Source organism: Peromyscus californicus, unplaced genomic scaffold (genome assembly GCF_007827085.1).
Source record: "Peromyscus californicus insignis strain IS unplaced genomic scaffold, ASM782708v3 Scaffold_19__1_contigs__length_69161282, whole genome shotgun sequence".
NCBI lineage: Eukaryota > Metazoa > Chordata > Mammalia > Rodentia > Cricetidae > Peromyscus > Peromyscus californicus.
In genome coordinates this window covers 7085643-7108565 of record NW_026294491.1, presented here as the reverse complement: position 1 = coordinate 7108565, position 22923 = coordinate 7085643, and the positions used below count along the sequence as shown (strand labels likewise).

Sequence of the window (22923 nt, the reverse complement as noted above, 5' to 3'; positions counted from 1 at the left end):
TGCAGCCCTCCCGGAGGTCTTCCTTCAGCCGGTGGAGCACTTGGTTGGAGATGTCGTGGAGAGCAAGGGTCACACCATGCTTTTAAAGTCCTTGCGGAAGGGCTCTCAGAAGGTGACCTTTAGGTAAGAAATAAAGTTCGTGATCTCGTCAAGTTTTGTAGCACAGTAGGTGTGGCCCTTTGAATGAGAATGGACCCATAGGCTCATATATTTGCATGCCTGGCCCCCAGTTATTGGGGCTGTTTGGAAAGGATTAGGATGCGTGGCCTTGCTGGAGGAGGTGTGCCAATGGAGGTGGGCTTTGAAGATCCCACCCCACACCGTTCCCAGGTGGCCTGCCTCTGCCTCCTGCTTGTGGCTGAGACCGTGAGCTCTCAGGTACTACTACTTCAGCACCATGCCTGCCTGCCGCCATGCCCTGTCTTCATGATCATATCCTCTAACCCTTCGGACTATGAGCCCCAAGAGACTCTCGGGTCTTATCACAGCAATAAAAAGTAGATAAGCGGCCAGGGAGTAAGTTCTTTTCGTTGAGACTGAAAGGGAAGGTGGAGTACTGGATGTGATATTTTTTCTAACTGGGGAAATCACTTGGTTTTAACTCTCAGTAATTAAGCTATTCATCTCTTGGGAGCTCACTATAGAAAGACCATATTTTTACATTTTAGTTTGTATTTTTGTACATTTTATCTTTATTTTTATTTTTTGTTTGAGACACTGTCTCAAGTATCTGAGGCTGGCTTGGACCTCACTTTGTGGCTAACAATGACCTTGAACTCCTGATCCGCCTGCCTCCACCTCTCAAGGGCTTGAATTACCTGTGTTCACTGCCATGCTTGCTTAGTTATCAAATTTTAAAGTCATTTCTAGTGGTGTGTAATGTCTCCCTTTAGCAGCGATAGATTATGTGGTACTTCACCCACCTTTGTAGGATGCCTAGTAATTATTTTATTAGGAGATAATTGGGTTCTCCAAAAGAGATAGATCTTAGATTTAGTGGAGTTAATGGGAGTGTCTTTAGCTAAGAGAGTCAAAAGCTTTAGTCAGTTTTGATCATCACTTGTCAAGCTAAAGGTCTGAAGATCATAGGTGCTATGAAAACTCTGTATAATAGACCAGAATTTACAACTATCCTTTAGTATTTGTCCATTAAAATAAGTAGCACAATCATTGCATGACTTAGCAGGAATGCCCCATGTAGAAATAATTTCATCTGTGAACAGAGTTCTCCCTACACTAAGGTATTTCTGATAGAGGGAACTTCCAACCCCGTGGGAAAGCACGCACAGCTGGGTTCACTTACTCCTGCCCTGGCAGGACAGGCATGGGGACAAACCCCAGACTCCTTGTTCTCCCAGTCCGCAATGCTGCTTTGCTGGTGTACTGCTGTGAGCAGAAAGTAGATCTTACTCTTCGATCTTTGCATCTGATTTGGACCCAAGTTTTAATAACTTTTAACTACAGTGAACTTAACCGTTTACACGTCCTCTCTACGTTTTCTCTCTCACAGGTCTTAGAACATATGCCGCCTTCTCATTTTGGCTTCACCTTTTCCGTTTTTGGAAAACCTTTGACTTTAGGACAAAAGTCTTGTGTCAGTAGATAAAATTCTTTCTTAAAAGCATTGCCTTTCTCTTTAACCTCCTTTGTAAAAAAAAAAAAAAAAAAAAAAAAAAAAAAAAAAAAAAAAGTCCATGACTGTAATTTTTGTATCTTATTTGCATACTTTGTAGTTTCTTTGTTTTTATAAAATTTTTAAACATTTTTTTCTTAATAAAATTACTCTTTGTTATAAATGAAAGCCCAGGAAGCTGCATCTGAAACATAGCCAGAAAATGTTGAGAGTCCTAGGGAATTTTTTGCTTTTACCAGCAAATTTGATAAAGATTAACAGGCATTCAGAAATATCCCTAGTTAAAGAGCATTGATTTCTCTTTGGAGCCCACAAGGCAAGAGACAGATGGCAGGGTAGAAGTCCGACATCTCTGCCTCTGTCGGTGTCTGTCTCCTGTTCTTGGGGTCAGATTCCCACCTGACTCTGTGTAACCATGTTAATCACTCAAGAAGTACCCATCCATCTAACCCATTTCACACCCTCTTTAAAGCTGCAGGCTCTGATAGGTATTGTGTATGCTAAGTCTTTAGTCACTATGGATTCTAGGAACAAAAAGGCCACCCCAAAACAAATAATCCTCCATTGGAAGGCAGCAGCAGTCATCTCCTGGCAACAGCTTGTCCCATCAAACAATAAAGGACTTAAGTCCTCAGGAGGCCGAGGTAGGTGGATCTATCTGTGAGTTATAGGCCAGCCAGAGCTACATAGGGAGACCTTGTCCCCCATCCCAAAAGAATGCTACATCTGTGAGACAGCTGGATGGCTCAGCAGGTGAAGCCTGGTGGTCCCAACCCCATCCCCGGGGACCACCTGACAGACGGATAGCACTGACTGCCACAAGTTGTCCGCTGACCTTGACAATTGCTCTGTGGTTTATGTGCACACTCTCACACATAAATAAATAAGATCTCCAAAAGTTCTTGTTATAATTGTACGTCTTAAGTAAAACCCTCTAAATTCTGGTTTCCAGCAAGAATATCTGGTAATAAACACAGGTTAACAGGCTAGCAGACAAAACCATCATGTAAACTCAAGAGCTGTCACAAGTGCAAGGTAGACAAGTGTAGCAGGAATCTTAACAGTTCTTATTAATAAGATCAAACCTGAGGCCAGTTATTGGGGTGAACTGGAAGATCAGAGAGACAGAACAAGCCACAGCTACCTCACCTTGCCAATCCTCAGCTGGTCTTGTTTCCTCAGACTGGAGGCCTCTGAGTCCTCATCCAGAATGGGTCTCAGCTGAACTGTGCTAGAAGCCTAAAAGCTTAACCAGCCAAATGCTTAACCAGTCCAAATGCTTAACCAGCCAAATGCTTCTAGTTTCTGGTCCTCACGCCTTATATACCTTTCTGCTTTCTACCATCACTCCCTGGGATTAAAGGCTTGCTTTCTGGGATTAAAGGCTTGATGAGTCACCATGCCTGTCTGTATCCTTGAACACATGGATTCCTGCCTCTGGAATGCTAGGATTAAAGGCGTGTGCTACCACTGCCTATCCTTTATGTTTAATATTGTGGCTGCTCTGTCTCTGACCCCAGATAAGTTTATTAGCATGCACAATATTTGGGGGAACACAATACCACAGACAAACACAATGCTCATCCTGCAGCTGTGTTAAATCAGGACCAGAGTGCACTCTTCCTCAAAACAAGGGGGCAGTTTCATCTCTCTGCCTTCGACGTGTAAGAGACCCGGTGAAAGGTGAATAGGCCAAAGATGAATAGCCTGTTGTACAGACTTAGCCTAGTATTTTTCCATTTAAAGAGCTAATTGAGCTGGGCTGTGGTGGCGCACGCCTTTAATCTCAGCACTCGGGAGGCAGAGGCAGACGGATCTCTGTGAGTTCGAGGCCAGCCTGGTCTACAGAGCGAGATCCAGGAAAGGCTCCAAAGCTACACAGAGAAACCCTGTCTCCAAAAACAAAACAAACAAACAAACAAAGAGCTAATTGGTAGAGCAAGCTATGCCCTTCCAAATGGACATTTTTAGTAAAAGTCAGAAAACCTGCTTTGTAGTTCAGTAAGGTTTTGGAAACTTGTTAGCAAATCCTGGAGACCCCTGAGCTGACTTTGGCATACCATGTGCGGTTTTCAGGCAGGTTCTGCCCAAGCGTCTAGAGAGTGTCGGGAGTGCTTTTTCTCTAGGCTCTATCTTAAAACAGTCCCTAAGAGCGTTTTCCTTTGATCCAGAATTTGTTTTGCTTGGAGATTTCTGGAGAAGGCAGTAGCAGGAGAGGATCCTAGAAAGTAGGAGGCAAGTTTGGCAACGGTAGCTGAGTAGAGATGAGAAAAATCATATTCTTGAAAATTCATCAGTTTTGATACAGCTTCTAAAACTTTATTAACTTCCTGTTTTTATACATCTCGTTTTTTATTGTGATAATTTCTAAAATTCTCTTTCATATTTTTATAAACTAGCATCATCATTTCTCACATTTTTAAATTCTTTAGTACGCCCATTTATAATCTTTAGTTCTACTGCCTAGGACTTTTAGTTAAATGTACATTATTATCATAGTTCACCATTTAAACAAAAACAAAACAAAACACCCCTGCAGGTTAGATTTCCAGAGTTGTGGAACATAAGACTAGCTTGACTACCAAACACTTTCTCCTTCCTTGAGTCTCAATTTCCCCTTTTTTTTTTTCTTTCTCAAATTGCAGCCTTCTACCATAGCTTGTAGGGTGTGTGTTTTGGATCAACTATATGCTGCATTGATGAGAACAGCCTCACCCCGAGGCTTGCCCCCCTCACTGTGTCTCATGTTTATCCTGAATAGTCACAGGAATGTGGGGGCTGACACACTGGTGGACACCCTGTGTGTATGGGATAGCCTGTACATAAGCTAGCCTGTGACAACACACCACACTTTGGGGTTGAAAGCAATGGGGTAGATTGTCACAGGCTTTCAGTGGAGTCATTGCATGTATGCCCTGAGAAGTTTCCTCTGACTCCTCTGCCCTTCTGGAATCTTCATGTTCAGGCAGCCATAGAACTTGTAAGCTAAAAGAAGCAAGGTTGATAAGAGCCACAGAACTAGACATGGGAGAAGACAGCAGAAAAGGGCTGAATGCTAGTGATGAATGCTTGACCACATGCTCTGAAAACAGTGCGAGGGTAGCTAACAGCCAGAGCTCAGAATCAACCAGCAGACCATGCTCTGAACAAAAGGGGCCTGAGCACCAGGAAGAACTCACAGTCCCACCGAGGAGCCAGCACAAACAGGTGGGCACAAAGGGTACAGCGACATTGCAGGTGAAAGTGGGTCATCCTTGGGCCCATATTTGACTGCAGAACACAGCACAACACAGCTCTGGGCTCAGATAGAGTAAGACAGTTCATTTTGAGCCAGATAGGAGGGACTGTACCCTAGAAAAGTGTGCCAACCTAAACTTGGTCACAAGAACTTCTTACAGCCATGGAACAAAAGTCATCAGGTGTTTGCCAGATACATTGAGAACAGTGGAGGTGGGTCTCAGTAAAGCAGGTAGAACTGCTGTAGATTTCAGAGACTCTTAACTTTCTGCTAATACATTCCACAGGTTTCACCTGAGACTTGACAGGGTATTAGGTTAGACACAGGGACAGGCAATGCATGACTATAAAGGGAACAGAGGTTGCCCAAGATAATTTTCGCTCTGGATCTACATTTCAGCTCTCCATAGTCAGGAAGTTCTGGTCAGCCAGTCAGCCTTGTAAAATCTTGAATATAGGTGTAGATTTTTTTGCTGGGAGCTTCATTTCATAGTACTTAATGTTTATGCTAGAGCTCAGATGAAGAAACATGCTGTTCATTTATTTTTATAGCTCCGTAGTACTCTGTATAGATGAACCGAGTTTGTTTAGTGAGTTCTCTGTTGATGAACCCTTTGTACTATTTTTCAGTCTTGCTACTACAAATGGTTTTGATTGCCTTGTGCATTCATCTTTTCCCATTTTTGCTCATATACTTTTGAGACAGATTCCTACAAGAGGGCTTTCACAATCCGAGAGGGAGTACACATGGAGTTAGAGAAGATGCTGTGTGCAGACTTGGACTGGCGGTGTATGGTGGACTGCTCTCTCACAGCTGTGCCAGTGGAGCACCTCGTGCTTTTGGGTCTCCCTTGTTTAGGCAAGAGATAGATCTCATTGCAGTTTAACTGTTGTTCTCATAGGAGAGAAATTGAGCTGCTTTTTATATGTAAAGGGCCATTTGCATTTCTTTTTTATTTCTTAAGCAGCTTTCTCTTGTGAGTCTTCTAGATGAATAGACTTAGCTCTTAGAAGACCTGGGGGAGCAGTAAACAGAGCTGGTGTTGGATCAGTGTTGAGCCTTCCAAGAGTCTAGGCTCCCTTCTCGAGGTCTTCTGGAGCTTCGGAAGATCTGTGCTGTCCTAAGTCCTTGTCCTTCCTCGTCCTTGGCTGTCCTGCTCTTCGTACTCCCTGAGAGACACCAACTAGAGCATGGAGCCAGGTTCTAAGTCCAGGCTTCTTTAAAGTGTTTAAATCACGGAACAGAGATCTCTCATTGGCTTTAGACACGTGTTCGCCTCTGTCTGCTGGCACAGGGCCAGGCAGTCCAGTGGCTTTCTGTTGTGGTTCTTAGGTAACAGGTGCCCCAGCACAGGTCTGCTGCTGAAGCTGTGGGACACACATGCCTCCCTGCTGCCACCCCTGGCCCGTGATCTGTAAACAGGACACTGACATTGTGTTCGTCTGCTGCTCTTAGAATTACTGCTGAGAGAACCAATCCTCTTCCCACCTGGATATATGTTAAGGGCCATTTGCATTTCTTTTTTATTTTTTAAATAGCTTTCGCTTATGAGTCCATCCAGTTTCTTCTTGGCAGAACCAGCAGCCAAGCTGGTAAAGGGAGTTTGAGAGCTGCGGTTGGCAAGGTTCAGACAAGGGCTAGGCAAGGAGCTGAGATGAGTGTACAGAGGCCAAGCAGCAGTCTCCTCCTACAAGCAGCCTACCATCTGACTCAAGGTGCATGGGAGGCACCTTGACAAGGGTAGACATTTGCAGGTTGGGGAACAACAGACAGACTGTGAAAAGGGTAGGTGTTTAATTGAGATCTGAAGGGCCCTCAGCACATTTTTTCCCTGGTAAGATAATGGCTTTGTGAAGAATGGTGCTTTGAAGTTAGATCTTGAACTGAATACATTTTGTTGAGCGTAACATGCTAATTTATCTAGCAACAAAAGTAGGTAACATGTATTTCCCTCCAAGGAGTTGAATGCAGGGAGTAGGTGGACTGTGCTTGTGACTCATTTAAAGGTACTCAGATTGTAACAGTATGTTTGAAGTGCTGTAAATTTCCAGGAAAAGCAAACAGTTGGAAATCAGGTCACAAATGGTCTTTGTATCCATTAAACTAGGGAGGTATCATAACTCGTGTGCTTTATAACTTTGTTTAGAAAAATGTGTCCTCTGCCACAGAAACACAGATTTGGCCTTGGGGAAGTTCATTAGCATATGAAAGTGAGAGTGTGACTAGGAGCTGCCATCAGGTTTCCCAGGGTGCCCTGGGGGCTTTAATGAAGGTAGTTTCCTAGGATGGTGCCAATGAGTTTCCACTGTGGTGTGCCAGGGGGCTGTTCCTTCCCAGACCAATTCCTCCAACTAGATAGGAAGGCTGTTTCTGTCAGTGAAACTGAACTGTTGAGCTATGTAAACCACTTGGCATTAAGTAGACACTTATTAAGAGTCTGCCACGCGTATTTTAGACACTCTGGAGAGGAGACACGGGTGTAGTTTCTGCCTGGGAGGTTCATGTGTGCTGACAGAGGAGAATGACTTAGAAGAGGGCACAGCGAAGGAGGTTGTGGGGTGAGAGATGTCGGCAGGTGCAATAGGAACACTGAACTGAACAGGAGCTCTAGCCTGGACTGAGGGGGTGGGCCTAGAAGATCCTCTGGTGCAGGACATGGACCAGGCTAGACCTTATGGAGTAGGGCGGAAGTAAAAAGCCCAGGAGAATTGCCAGTGCTCAGCATGTGACTTGCTTCTGAGGCAGAACTGTTCCTAGTGGATCACCTTGTGCCTTAGTAACTTGTTTCCATGTGGAAGTGGTTATATGCCACAGAACGGAAAAAAAAGTGATAAATGAAAACATTTGCCACATCTACTGGTGAGACATGTAGGTGGGGTACAGCAAAGTAGGAGAAACTGCCATAGATTGTAGGTGCTGTCTGGTGGCATTCTTAGCCCTGGGGAGGCTGAAAGCTCATGGTCTGCTAAGTTAACACATTCCAAAGGTCTTATGTGAAATGAAAAGGTTGTTAGGTCAGACACTGAAATAAGAGAAGAAAATGAATGAGGAGGACTGTCACCGTTGTGTTTAAAGTTAGTCCTGCATACTAAAGGATGCATGCTGCTGATACAGGTGTAGACTTGTAGGAAGGAAAAGCTGTCATATGGGCAAGAGTGGAGAGAGAAGAAAGGAACATACTTACAAAGAGAGAAAGATGAACCTGGAAAGGAACCACATGTGCAGACAGTTGACTTTTGACCTCTGTGCCAAGTGTATGCAGTAGGGAAAGGAGCGCTCTTATTTGATTGACGGCTACAGGCTCCCTCTACCAGCTCTGTCTACCTTTGTTTTCACAATAGGAGAGGACTCGGGTGCCACATTGCTCTCTTCCCTTTGTTTCTGTGTCTTTATTTTTAGCGTGGGTGTTGGGTGATGAAGGGAAACAGCATGGGTAAGGAAGGTTTGATAATAGCACCATGGTCAGCAGCACTCTTTGGATGCCCTCTCTTTCTACATTTGAAGCAAGTGTTGGTTTATTGACCACCATGCTAAGAATATGGAATGTGAAAAGAAGAGTCTCTTCCGCAAACAGGGTTGGGAAAACTGAATATCCACATGCATAAGAGTGAAAGTGAACCCTATCACGTCCACACTCAGAACTCAAGTTTAAATGAATTAAGGACTTAACCATAAGACCAGAGACTATAAAACCACTAGAGAAAATACCTGGGGGTCGCAGAGCATAAGAAGACAAACTATGCATTGGTTTAGTTGTTTTTTTCCTTAACCCTGAAAGAGAATACAAGAAAAGCAAAAAGGGACAAATGAAACCACATGGAACCAAAAAGCTTCTACCCATCAAAATAAACAATTAACAATGTATAGAGATGATCTTCAGATAGGAAAAAAGTATTTAAAAGCCATATACCCGATAGAGATTGTGCCCCAAATGTATGAGGAGGAGCTTAAGCAACTCAATAGCAAGGAAAAAGAAAAAGCAGTTTAAAAAGTCTGTGCCAGGAAACCACATGGACAGTTCACAGAAGACATACAAATGGCCAACAGGAAGAAAAAAAAAAAAGTGCTTCGATCTTTAATCATTAGGGAAATGCAAATTTCCAGTGAGCTATATCTTACCTGTCAGGATAGCTGCTATCAAAGATAAAAAGAAAAAGTGTTCGTAAGGGTGTTGTGGTGATATTTTGTTTGTACTCTAACAAATAAAGTTTGCCTGAAGATCAGAGGACAGAGCCAGCCTCCAGATTAAACATGGAGGCCAGGCAGGGGTGGCACACACCTGTAATCTCAGCACTTGGAAGGTTGAGACAGGAAGTGGTACGGCTGGGCAAAGAAAGGAATGTAAAGCAGGAGGAGACAGGAGTTCAACCCTTTCAGCTGAGGACTCGGGGTATTCAGTCTGAGGATTCGTGGAGACAGGATCTTCCCCTTTCGGCTGAACAGCTGGTGAGGTGAGAAGTGGCTGTGGCATGTTTCCTCTGATCATTTAGCATTTACCCCAATATCTGGCTCTGGGTTTTTAATATAAGACCAATTAGGTTTCGTGCAACAGGGTGTAGAGAAGAGGGGCCCTCTCCCTGTTTTCTGTAGGAATGTGACTAAATACTAGTACAAACTATGGGAGTTTCTCAAAACTAAGTTACCATCTCATATACTCTCACTTCTGAGGTTTTGCTCAAAAGTTTTTAAGGCAGTTTAAGAGATGCCTGTGTAGGCAGATTTTTCTGTCCTGCCTGCCAACTCCCAAATAACCACATAGAGACTTATTATTAATTATGAAAGCTCACCAGTAGCTTATGCTTGATTTTAGCTAGCTCTCATAACTTAACCTACTTCTGTTAATCTATGTGCTGCCCCGAGGTTCATACCTCATCTATACACTGCCTATCCTGCTTGCTCCATGTATTATGACGTCTCCTCCCTTCTTCCCAGCATCCTCTGTGCCTGGAAGTCCTGCCTAGCTATTGGCCATTAGCTTTTTATTAAAGCAATCAGAGTGACACATCTTCACAATGTACAAAAAGATTGTTCCACACCATGCCTGCAGTTCCCGTGAAGATGGAATACAGGCCTGTGATAGGTTACAGTATGGTTTTAAGAGAAGGGAATCCTGTCATGTGACAGTGTGTGAAACTGGAGATCATGTTCAGCGGAGCAAAGCAAACCCAGAAAAGGCAAATACTGTGTCACTCACCTGGGGGATACAACAAGCTGAGCTCACAGACTCAGGAGTAGAAGGGTGGCTACCCAGGCCGGGGTGGGAGAGTGAGGAGGTGATTGCCGACGGGTGTAAATGCCCGGCAGAAAGAGTGTGCTGAATATAGTTAGTTAATTATTATAAACTTCAGATTGCAAAGAGGAAATTTCAAACTTGTTTATTACAAAAAGTTAAATATTTGAAGTAAAGGAAATAATAACTGATTTAATTCAATTATTTCATATTCTATTAATCAACTATGGCACTACTTGCTGCTACTTAAATTCATATAATTATAAATTGCTAATTACAACTTAAAAAGTACAAGCAATATAGGAGTGCATGCAGTAAAATAAAATATTCCTGTTTAAATTTGATTCATTCTGGTTAGCACTAGAATTAAATATCTTTCTGTGCTTCTTGCCCCCTTAAAGGTTTTAATTTTTAATAATTACATATAAATGTTTGTGTGTGGATGTGGGTTTGTACACGTGAATGTGCATTGCCCATGGATATCAGAAGAGGGCATCAGATCCCCTGGAATTGGAGTTACAGGTAGTAGTGAGCTGCCAGATGTGGGTGCTGTAAATCAAACCCACATCCTCTACAAGAAGAGCAAGTACCCTTAACCACTGAGCAACCTCTCTAGCCCCCATTTCTCTTTATAAAGAATCTCCTCTTGACGTGTTCTTTGCCTACTTTTCCTTTTGACTTCTTAGCTGTTTTAGTAATTTGTACATTATGGACATCCATTCTGTGCCTTTTAAAATATATTGCAGATATCTTTTAGACTGAGTTAGCTCTTAACTTTATGCTGTCTTTGTTGTGTAGAATTTTTGTATTTTGTACTGATGTATCTCTCAGTCATTTGTTTTCTTGCTTCTAGATTTTGTGATTCACTTAAGAACACACAGCCCTTCTCCACCCAGCCCATAATATAAAAATACAGCCATGCCACAGAAGTGGTTGGAGGTCATTTGTAGTGTTGCCATTCTTGTGGGGTACTTGTGCTTAGCATTTTTAAATTTTCATTTGTGTTTGGGGTAGGGATTTAACCTTTAATTCTAAAATATGTGACTAGTTATCTTGAAATTCTTTATAAATTATTTAATCTTTTTTCATTAGTTTCAAATAGCATATCATGGCTTTACATATCCATCATAGCTTTTCTATTTTGTGAGCTATTTTTTGTCATATTGAACATCTACACTCATGGTGACTCAACTCTCTAAAAATTTTAGACTGTTCGTCAAATTTTCTTTTTCAATGATCTTGAAAATCAGCTTGTCAAGTTTGACTCTAAAATCTTGTTGACAGAAATGTTTTCAATGAAACAGTGTGGATTCTGAGAAAGGTGCAGTGCTGTGCTACTGAAATGTGTGTTCAAATTTTCTTGAAGACAATGTGGCAGTGTCCATGAAGAGTCTTTTAAATACACCTTTGTCTTAGACTTTCCATTGCTGTGATACAATACCATGACCAAAAGCCACTTGGGAAAGAAAGGGTTTATTTGATCTTACAACTCAGGTCACACTCTAACGCTGAGGGAAGTCAGGGCAGGAACTCAAGACAGGAACCTGGAGGGAGGAACTGATGCAGAGGCCCTAGAGGGGTGCTGCTGCTTACTGGCATGCTCCTTGTGGCTTGCTCAGCTTCCTTCCTCCCTTCCTCCCTTCCTTCCTTCCTTCCTTCCTCCCTCCCTCCCTCCCTCCCTTCCTCCCTTCCTCCCTCCCTCCCTCCCTCCCTCCCCCTCTCTCTCTCTCTTTCTTGTTTCTCTCTCTCTCCCTCCCTCCCTCCCTCCCTCCCTCCCTCCCTCTCTCCCTCTCTCCCTCTCTCCCTTCCTCCTCCCTCATTTTGTTTTGTTTTTCAAGACAGGATTTCTCTGTGTAGCTTCAGAGCCTGTCCTGGAACTCACTCTGTAGACCAGGCTGGCCTTAGACACACAGAGATCTGCCTGTCTCTACCTCCCAAGTGCTGGAATTAGAGGTGTGCGCCACCACTGCCCTCTTATTCCAACCAGGATCACCTGGCCAGAGATGGCACTGCCCACAGTGAACTGAATCCTCCCACATCAATCATTAGTCAAGAAAATGCCCTACAGGCCAATCCTATGGAGGTATATTCTCAATTAAGATTCCTTTTTCTAAGAAGACATGACCTTGTATCAAGTTAACATAAAAACTAGCCAGCAAAATTGACCCCTTGTCAACTTGACACACAGACACATCACTTATTAAGCTATAATCCTTCCTTTCTTGTTGCCCCCAGGATATTATATTAATATTACAATATAAAATATTCCAACTTTTAAAAGCCCCACAGTCTTTAAAAATTCAAACATGGTAAAAGTTGTCTTTCTAAAATACCCAGTGTCTCTCCAAAATATCAAAATCTCTGTAAAATCCTAAAGTCTCTTAACCATGAGCTCCTGTAAAATCAAAACACAAGTTAAATATAGAGGGAAGAACCAGGACACCGTTATATATCAATGCAAACCAAAGTTCAATAGCATAACAAGTTCAGTATTTGACATCTGGGAGCCACTCATGAGCCTCTAGGCTCCAAAAGACCTTGGGACAGCTCCATTTCTCCAGTTCTGACACTCATGGAACACACAGCTGGACTCCTAGGCTCAGGCTGGCTATACCCACAGCTGCTACTGTCCTTGATAGTTGTCCCATGGTACTGATACCTCCAAAATGTTGGGGTCTTCTGCTGCACTTGGGCAGTACCTTTATTAATAGTCTCTCCTGGCTCTCTTCAGGGACTGTGACCCTACTACATGATGCCAAGCCTCAACTGCTTTCCATGAATCCCTTCAATCCTGGGATGTCTACTAAGCTGAGGCCATACCTTCACCAAAGGCCTCTTGCTACCCTCTCCTAGTCCCAAACCTCAGCTACTCTCTTTGACCCCTTCATGCCTTCCAAACTAGGACCATCGGGGTGACTCTTACCCATTACCAAGTTTGGCTGCCAAATGAGATGTGGCTTCAGCCCTCTCTCGATCACAGCTTCTGTGTGCTGACCCTGAAGAGAAATATATATTCCCAGATATTATACAGTTCTTAATAATGCTAGTCTCTTGCTAATCACTGCTAATTTCTCAGCTCTATCTGGTTTTTGGTTTTTCAAGGCAGGGTTTCTCTGTGTAAAAGCCCTGGCTGTGCTGGAACTCACTTTGAAGACCAGGTTGGCCTCAGACTCACAGAGATCCACCTGCCTCTGCCTCCCAAGGACTGGGATTAAAGGCATGTGTACCGCAACACGGTTCTGGTTTCTTAATCACTGCCAATTCTTCAGCTCCAACTGACCAGAACAGTGGATTCTTTTTTGTTGTTTTGTTTTGTTTTGTTTTTCGAGACAGAGTTTCTCTGTGTAGTTTTGGTGCCTGGATCTCACTCTGTAGATCAGGCTGGCCTCGAACTCACAGAAATCCACCTGACTCTGCCTCCTGAGTGCTGGGATCAAAGGCATGCACCACCACTGCCCGGCTAGAACCGTGGATTCTTAATTCAAAGTACCCAAGAGTCCTGTTCAAGTCTTTAAGGCTATCAGACTTCCCTCTGAAACCGCACAATCCAGGCCTCCATCGTCTGCACTGCCCTCAGCAGGATCTTCCAGGTCCCACAACAGCTCAGTAAGCTCTGAGGACTCAATGGCTTTTCCAGCCCTAAGTTCTAAACAACTCCATAATCCTCCCCCAAAACAACACGGTCAGGTCAGTTACAGTAGTACCCTATTCATTTGTTAAGACAGCTATAGAAATACCCTAGAGCAGGAGGGTGGTCTGCAGGACAGAACCACAGTTTCTCACGGTTCTGAAGGTTGGAAGCTCAGATCATAGTGTCAGCAAACTCACTTTCTTTGAACAACCCTCTTCTTGGCATGGAGGTGGCCATCTTTCCCAGTGTCCTTTCTTGGCCTTTCATCTGTCTGGCCGCTTCTGTGGTGTCTTTTCCTTTTTTATAAGGATACTGGTCAGGTGTGATAAAGGTCCTGTGTGAGAGCTTCAGCATCTGAATTCTGGGGCATATGAATTCTGGAGTGCAAGTTTAAGCTATGGTAGTATATAACGAAGACCAAACTGAAGAGTTGGAGATGTGGATACATTTCCTAGATGGTAGATTCAGAAGTAGTTTTTAAAGTATTTTTTTCTTTTTTACATGTTTTCAGCGAATATGTGAAACCTTTTTATAGAAATGGGGGGGGCATTAATGTTTCTTTGTGTGTGTGTTTGTGCATGGGTTTGTATTGGGAGTGATGCTGTGCAGCTGTGTATGTGTGCATGTGGAGGCCGTATGTCAATGTGCATATCTGTGATAGCTTCTGTTATCTTATTTTTTGAGATAGGATCTCTCACTGAACCTTGAGCTCATCAGTTTAGCCTGCTTAGCTACCCAGTGAGCTCCAGGGATCCACCTCTTTCTACCCTAGCAGGTCACCACACCTAGCTTTTTCATGGATGCTGGAGATTGTGCTGAGCTCCTCGTGTTTGTGTCTGAAGCATTTTACCAACTGAATCATCTCCCAGCCCCAAACGAAACTATTTCCATGTTGCCCTCTTTAAAAGAGAGACATGGCTGAGTGGCAGACAGGGCCAGTGGCCCAGAGCTCTTAACTATATGGTCTGTTCAGTTGAGAATTGTCCTTTTTGTGGGTGAAGGAAAATGCTGGCCTGCAGTGTGGTGACTCACCTGATAATCCTGCAGAATGAACCGAGTACTGAAGAACCTGGTTGGAGGCTGTGAAATAGAACAGAGCAGCTACTGTGTGATTGAGTCTGCGGCTGAGTCTCGACAGTATGAGGCTGGGTGAAGAAAGACAGCGGATAGGGCCAGCACGGAGTTTTCCTAGCTTGATTGTGCTGATCTCACAGGCTGCTGCATATTTCAGAGCCCATTAAACTGTGCGTGTTCAGTGTGTGCCTGTGCTGTCTACTGTCTGTTAGGGAACATGTTGTAAATGGGAGGGAGGATTGGGAAGAAAAGATTCCCGGAGCCTTTGGGAACCAGGCGTCACACAGTTACTAACATGAGGCAGGCTATGCTTTTTTGGGTCACAGGAAACTTTAGGATTTGGAGGCTGTGGAAGCAATTGCTTGCTGCAGTAAATGTTGGGGAGGGGTCTCCACACCACTGGGTCCTTGCTGCTTCATAATGCTGTGCCACAGGGTGAGGGTGGGTCACTGATTTGTGGAAAATGAGGCAGTGGTATGAAAATGGGAGCCTGTTAGGTGAACCAGGCAGGGACACAGCAATCTTTTTGAATTTATTGGCTCATTAATATTGTGAAGATGGGTATGTTTCTTTTATAGCTGCATTAGATACTTATCTTTCTAAGGACAGGAATCGGTACAGTGCTACAAGAGAGAATGTACTTAAAAATCACAACATTACCTGTGGTAAAATTATCATAAAAACTACCTAGTGCTCAAGCGGGCCATGACTGCAGTTCTGCCCCCATAATGACAGGAAATGGTCGTCAGCGAAGTTGTTTTCCATGAAGCTGTGATGAAATCAACTAAAATGGTAATAAAGCAGAGTGTAAAAGTGAGGGACTCAAGTGAGATGTAAAAACGCAGAAGGTGTTAGAATGTTCACATTGGCATCTTCCAGAAATGAATCTGTAAAATAGCGAATATGAATTGATTGAGATTTTCATTCAGAAGTGTTATTTCTGCTGTGGGTCCCACAGTGCAGAGAGGTCAAATGCCTGTCCCCTAACCACAGCCCTGACCGAGGGGTGCTGCTTGGCTATAGTGATGGGTTTTGGTGGCAAGTGATAGTTAGAAAAGCTTGAAACCCCATTTCCTTCCTTCTGACTTGAATCAATCACCCTGGGCGCATCTTCATGTTCCCAGTGTTGCTCTGATGAATTCATGTTCAGTAGCTGCCTGTTACAGAAAAGAGGAGGTATCTTTCAGTAACACCTCAGTGAACCGTAGAAACAATAAAATACACACGATCAGAGATGTTCTCTACTAAAGGAGCAACGTTCATATTGATACTGTATTCAAAATAACAAGTCTGCCTCTTGTCACTGCTGCTGCCACCAAAAGGCGAGACGCCACCTCCTCTCTGCCGTAGTGTCAACTGTCTGGCCTCCCCATGTCCTCTCCAGTCCATCTCAGAGTTGGCCTCTCAGAAGGCATTTTGACTCAAATTATGGCTTTCTGTTGCCCGTGGGGTGAAGTTTAGCGTCCTCACCATGGTCCTCACTTTCTGGTGCCAGCATATTGGCCCCATCTGGTACAGGTCCTTGCCTGGCTTTCTAGGCTCAGGCCTGGCAGGACTTCTTCTCATGCAGAGACCACAAGACCTTTCCTCTTGCCGCTCTTCCAGGGGTACTTCTTTATACCCTTTCTTCATACCCTCACCTCACTGCCTTGCCCTTCTTCACTCAGGCAGTCTCTCATTAACATGAAGTTTCTATCTACTGTCCCTTCTCTAGAGAAGTCTTCCCTACCTCTCTTTCTCCTAGTCTATATTAAGTTTCTCTGGTTTCTTTTTTTTTTTTTAATAATCTTTTATTTACATACAATAATTAGTAAAAAAAAAAATTAAAACCAAATGTAACTTGTATAGAAAAAATATGGAATGCTTCATGAATTTGCATGTCATCCATGTGCAGAGCCGTGCTAATCAATCTGTGTATTGTTCCAGTTTTAGTACATGTACTGCTGGTGCAAGCACTGTATTAAGTAAGTTTCTTTGTTTGACATTCAGAGATCCGGAATGTTCCTCTTAGACTACCTATTTTCATTTGTAACTATAATTTCTTCACATTGTTTTCAATAGGAGGAACCAGTGGGGGAAGGGGAGAGGTGTGGCCTGCTCTAGTAGTGCCTGGATTCTTGACAAAGAGACAGAAAGGAAGGAGGGGAAGAAGGATGGATGGACAAATGGACAGACAAAATGACATATTTCATTCTGAGGACCAGCTCAACCAAATCCCGTTCCCACTCTGCCTTTGAATTTTTCTGTAACAAGGAAGACAGACTATGTTGAGTTTGGTGAATCTGTGACTAATGAGAACTGACTGCGTCAGTGAAGTCATAAAAAGATGCTCTCCCTAAGCCTTTCTGATCCAGAACAAAGGGGGACTTCTCCTGGAGCTTGGGGAGGCTTGTTTGGCTTCTAAATAAATCCAAAGTACAGAGTTGTGTTAATTGCAGACCTCAGATGATAACATGTGCTCCTGGGCCGTGCAAGGCCTTCTCTTTGACAGTTCCTCTTTGAGCCCTGCTCTTGACCCCTTCTCTGTATAACAGCGCTAGGTGTTTAGTTATTTCCTTAACATGTGCTTTTTTTTTTTACAGAATAAGGCTAATGGTTGGGGGGATGTTTTGATTTTCAGAGCTGTTCTCTGCTGTGAGTCATCTAGTTTTTGCTTCTCTCATCCCCTATGCTAAGGTCTGTACGTCACTGTGTCTTGGGATTCTCATGGCTGTGGTCTTGTGTTAGTGAATGTCTATATCCCCGGGTGCTGGACAGCTGCACTTTAGCATCTTGTCACCTCCTGAGAGTCCTGCAGGTCAGTGCGGTTGTCCTCCCCTCTTTGATGCACTCCAGAGGGCCCTTTGTGTCCCCAGCCTCCCTCCTCTGGGGGACCGTGTACAAGAGGGAGGTCCTTACGTAGAAAGCATCACAGACTCACCTTGCCCCATGCTTCCTGATGACCTTGCTGCCTGCCCATGCCAGTTCATATTCCCACCACCAGTACGTCAAATGTGGCTTTGCACCCGTGCCGGCCGTACAGCAGTGTGGCATCGTTTTGGTTGAAATTGATACCTTATTTCTAGTCAGTTTCTCATTACTGCTGCTGCCCCCACCCTAGTGCCAGCCACTGCTGTTCTCCTCATCATCCCTGTGTCTGTCCACTCAGCAGTGGCCCCTGACCCCTCTAGGCCATCTCACTGTTATGTCTGCAGCCAAGGTAATCTGTCTGGACCACTTCTTTGCTCAAAATCATTAAAAAAAATCACAGACAGACTTTCTCACCTTTCACCTGCTGAAGGAGAGACATCCTGATGATGCTTACACTTGTGTTTCTTGGACACATGTTGCCTCAACATGTAAGTTTTCAAAACAATATTGACTCACCTGACTAATATTTATTTTAGAATTTTTATATCTGTTTGCTTAAGTAAAATGGACTTATTCTTGACCATCTCTAGGCTGATTGGAAAGCAAAGTTATATTAAAATGCCTTGAATAGCTAGCCAGGTCATGGTGGCACACACGCACCTTTACTCCCAGCACTAGGGAGGCAGAGACAGGCGGAGACAGATCTCGCTCTGGTCTACAGAGCGAGATCCAGAACAGCAGGGCAACACAGAGAAACCCTGTCTCAAAACATAAAACAAACAAAAAAGCCTCAAGTTGCTTCCTCCTCTTTGCTTTGTCTGGACAATAAAATGCACATTTTCTAACTCTTAACCTAGGTGTCTTCAGCATTCCAGCTGTGAACTTGGTTTGCTGAGCTGCCTTCCTGCAGGTTTCTTAGCAGCACTTGACTAGGTAGGAATTAACATGCCTCTGAGACCCTGATGGTCCTGATGGAAGTTAAGCGACCATGGGCACAGAATGGTGTAATAGTGTGTGTTTCTTCAGTGCCACTGACAGCTGTCAGCAGCTGCATAGTGAGTTGGTGTCTATTGTCATCCAGTCTTCTTAGCCACAAAAATTGTGATATATACATTGTGTCTAATAGGACAGGGAGGAACCGGCCAGTTCCCTGGCCAGTCCTTCATAGAAACATGCTTCTGGGCTTTACTCCTTCTACATCCTTTCTGGATTCTTCCCTACTCCTGTATTTCTGATTTTTTTTTTTTTATCACTCCTGAAGGAAACTGAGTAATTTGAGCTTGAAAATAACAAGATTACCAGAGGGTGACTTTGGCAAGATTGGAATAATGGGCAGCCCAGGAAGAGGGTTTGGGCACTGAACATTTGCCAGATACTGAGACTTAGCTCCTGAAGGCAGGTGGCTTCACCAGCGCCCAGCTCATGACCTCAGTCTCTACACAGAGCAGCTGAGAGAGCTGGGCAGTGTATGCCCAGTCTGGTTGATTGAAGCTACTTCAGTCAGCATTGCATCGTTAGTCTCTGGACTCCGTCTCAGCTAGAACACAATCAGGATTCATGACATTGCTGTTCTGACGTCCCCCATTCTTCTGAGGACGTATTGCTTTAAACCATAACAGTAATTTTCATATCATGTTATTTTTATTTTTCAACTGGCTGAAGACACAGCGAATGCAGAGAATATTATTCTTCAGACAGAAACTGTCTGGCATGCACAGCCTACAGAATGGCAATTAAACTGAGCTCCAGACTGACAAACAAGCTGTAAAAGAGAAAGGCAGGATTTCTGTGGAAGATCAGTTATAATAATTTTATATCTGAGTGTTTTACATTTGTGACATTTTGTATAATAAACAATTAACTGCCTGCTTTTGACATTTCCAAGTTAATGTGAGGGAAGTTACACAACAGACACCGTTAGCATCACCTCCCCAAGTGAAGTGGGAAATGGCTATCAGCCTCCGGGTCTGTGAGCCCGGTTATCCTTCCCCACTGCACATCCTGAACCTCTCTGCCACCAGCCGGCAGTTCGTTGTCTTTGATAAACAAGATAATTGATATAAATGGAGGTGTTCTTCTCTAAAGTGGTTTCCCAATTGCAGGTTTTTCAGGCTGAAGGTATAATTTTCCTTGTGTCCCATTACTGTTAATCTCTAAATGGATAGATTAGTTAATCTGCCTGCCTTCCACGAGAAGACATTGGGTGAGTCACCCTCAACAAAGCCGACAAAACATTGGAGGAAACTAGAGCACAGGAAAAATGATGTACGGTCACATTGATGATCAAGAACATGGGGATTTTCAGCAGGAGGTTTAGAGCTGGGAAGGCAAGAACTATAGCGTAGAGATGAAGAAGAGGTGCATCTTCCTCAGGAGAAGGACAGAAGCCCTGTGGTCAGCCAGTTGTACCACGTGGTCACTGCTTGCTTGCTGCGTTGTTGGAATAGGCTAGGCTTTGCAGAGCTCACTTTATACCATCAATTAGTACTCGGCCTGCTTGGCCCTCTACTGTGTGGCTTTCTTAATGGAATGTCCAGGATCTAGCCTGCAGAAGAGCCATGCAAGTTTACACCCAGATCTGAAGTCTGCTCGGAAAAACCTGCCCCCCATGCGCGTGTGCGTGTGTGAGAGAGAGAGAGAGAGAGAGAGAGAGAGAGAGAGAGAGAGAGAGAGAGAGAGAGAGGAGGGGGGTGTATGTGTATATTAAGTGCAACAAGGAGGAATGAATGGGAAATCAAGTGGGTAACTGCTTGGGAGAGAGTTACATAGAGACTATCCACGACTCCCCAGGGGAATATTGGGCTACTTATCACTTAGACTCTTGATGGTTTGAAACCATAATAAGAAACCTTTGGAGTACCTTTGTAGCACGAATTGTCTTAATAAAAACAAACCCGGAGCCAAATATTGGGGTGAACACTGAAAGATCAGAGAAACAGAACCAGCCACAGCTAACCTCACCTCGCCAATTCCTCAGCTGATCTTGTTTCCTCAAACTGGAAGCCTCTGTGTTCTCATCCAAATGGATCTCAGCTGAACTACTGCTCAAAAGCCTAAAAGCTTAACCAGACTAAAAAGCCTCTAGTTCCTGGTCCTCACGCCTTATATACCTTTCTGCTTCCTGCCATCACTTCCTGGGATTAAAGGCCTGTGTCGCTATGCCTGGCTGTTTCCAGTGTGGCTTTGAACTCAGAAATCTGGATAGATCTCTGCCTCCGGAATGCTAGGATTAAAGGTGTGTGTGTCACCATTTTCTGGCCTCTAGTGGATGTTCTGTTCTCTGACCCCAGATAAGTTTATTAAGGTACACAATATATTGGGGAACACACTATCACCACATACCTTGATCATTCTAATATTTAGTTTAAAAACCAGTTTACACCCTGAGCAAGGAAAGCCCTAGTAAGATGAGCTGTCTCCCAGGCAGTCCTCTGTGGTGGGTTATCACACCACCTTTCAGATCCAGCACGCCAAGGGTGCTTTACTGTCCAGTTTAATGTCATCTCTTCACTGAGCTGTGGGCCTCCTCCCGCCTCCTTCCACTTTTGAAAGGTTAGCCTTTCTTCAGAACAGTACAGGTTTCCTGCAACATCTGTCAACTTGGCAACGAGCACACCCCAAGGAAATGATGAACATTTGAAGACCATCTAAATACTGCAGGGGACCTTTCCTTTCCTCTCCCTCTCCTCCTCTCTTCTCCCTCCTGTCTTCTCCTAAGAGTGGGACAGCCACCTGGCATTTTTCACTCGTGGTCGTGCTGATAAATTGTAAGCCCACTTACAGCTGTGACTTTTTTTAATGAGTTTTGATTTTCTCCTTGCACTATGATAGCCCTTGCAACCTTCCGGCGGAACTGGCCTGGAAGGAGCTGTGGGCAGAAGCTTTTGTTTAACCAAGGAGGCTGCTTGGCCCTGGACCGTTAGCACAAAGGTTTCTTTGCTCTAATGACTCAGATGATCTTGATCTGATTCAGTAGGTCAGAAATTGCTGTCCCCAGCAAATATCGACCAGAAGGAACTGCTTTCTCGGTTATTCTGAAACTGCCAGCTGCATATTACACTAGCAGGTGCTAATAGTTTTTTGCAGGTCAGTAGAATTGTTATTGGCTCCTCCTTCCTTTACCCCCATCCTTGTACAATCACAAGGTGGCTCACGAGCACACAAATCTCCTTGTGTGACTCTCAGACCTGAAATGGCAGGCCCACTTACCATTCCGTGGGGGAGACCTGGCTCTTGGTGGCTGCAGAAGGACCACATCCACGGCTCCTTTGTCTAAAACTCAAATGCTGTGTAAAACTCCCCTGACTGAGAGCGGCTCGTGTCACAGGAGGTGGGGAAAAGAAGGGAAGCTCTCTTTAGCACACAGCAGAAAACTGAGTCGGAAGTGGGAAATGACTTCCTTAAGATTGCTTTTGGTCTCACTGTCAGGGTTAGTTTTGGAGTCCCTGCTTTCCAGTCTTGCCTTTTGTAGTGACTCTAGAGCAGAAGATGGAAAGTGGGGGCATTTCTCCCTCAGGCCGGAAGTATGGTGACAGGAGAGCAGCAGGGCTAGAATGTAGCACATGAACTTCCTAACGGATGGGAAAGTAGTTAAGAATGTTGTTTTAGAATGCCGTGTCTGTTGTGTGCTCCAGAGCACAACTGCAGATCACTGAGGTAACTAGGAAGAGCAGTGAAAGGCTTCTTTTTATTTTCTTTTAAATGAGTCTTTTAAAAATCATCCTCTGTAAATCAACCAAGAGCCATAGCATCGTTTGCTTCCTCGCTGTAGATTAACCTTGGCCCCCAGAAGGTCATATGAGCTGCGCTTTCCTGGTGGCATTTTCTGGTAACTGTAACACTTCTGCAGTGTTAGTGCAGCTGTCCCAGCACACTCCAGGCTCCAATCAGCCTTGAAACTGGGTGGCCACATTCCGCAGAGTCCCTGTGAGCTCCCTGCCCAGGGCATCATCACCTCATCACCTCAGCTTGCCATGGCCCTGATGGTGCCTGAGCCGAAAACTAAGAGGTTTGAGAGACGAGCTCTTCCCTTGGCTGTTCCCTGGGCTTGGTGAAAGAGCCCAGTTTTCAGCCTAGGGTCAGAAGCCTCTCCCACCGTTACCCTACATTTGCTCCTCAGGCCAGTTGTGCTGTGCTGAGATCCCTCTCTGCTAGTCAGCCTGGGGCCAACTGGACGCCATGGCCTGTGAGAACCCACTGTTACTGTCGACCTCTCTTTATGTCCCGAGGGGTTGTGGCAGGAGATGGTGTGAAGTTTGAGCAGCATC

At 44.3% G+C, this 22923-nt stretch overlaps 1 protein-coding gene and 1 non-coding gene across 3 annotated transcripts in view; one reads left to right on the top strand and one right to left on the bottom strand.

The window, feature by feature from the left end:
* Btbd9 (BTB domain containing 9) overlaps positions 1 to 22923 on the top strand; it is a 369270-nt gene that overhangs the window by 244609 nt on the left and 101738 nt on the right. The gene's annotated exons all lie outside the window — the stretch shown is intronic.
* On the bottom strand, positions 16656 to 16762 carry LOC128115087 (U6 spliceosomal RNA). The gene has a single exon (XR_008219985.1). It is a non-coding gene; the product is annotated as a U6 spliceosomal RNA (small nuclear RNA).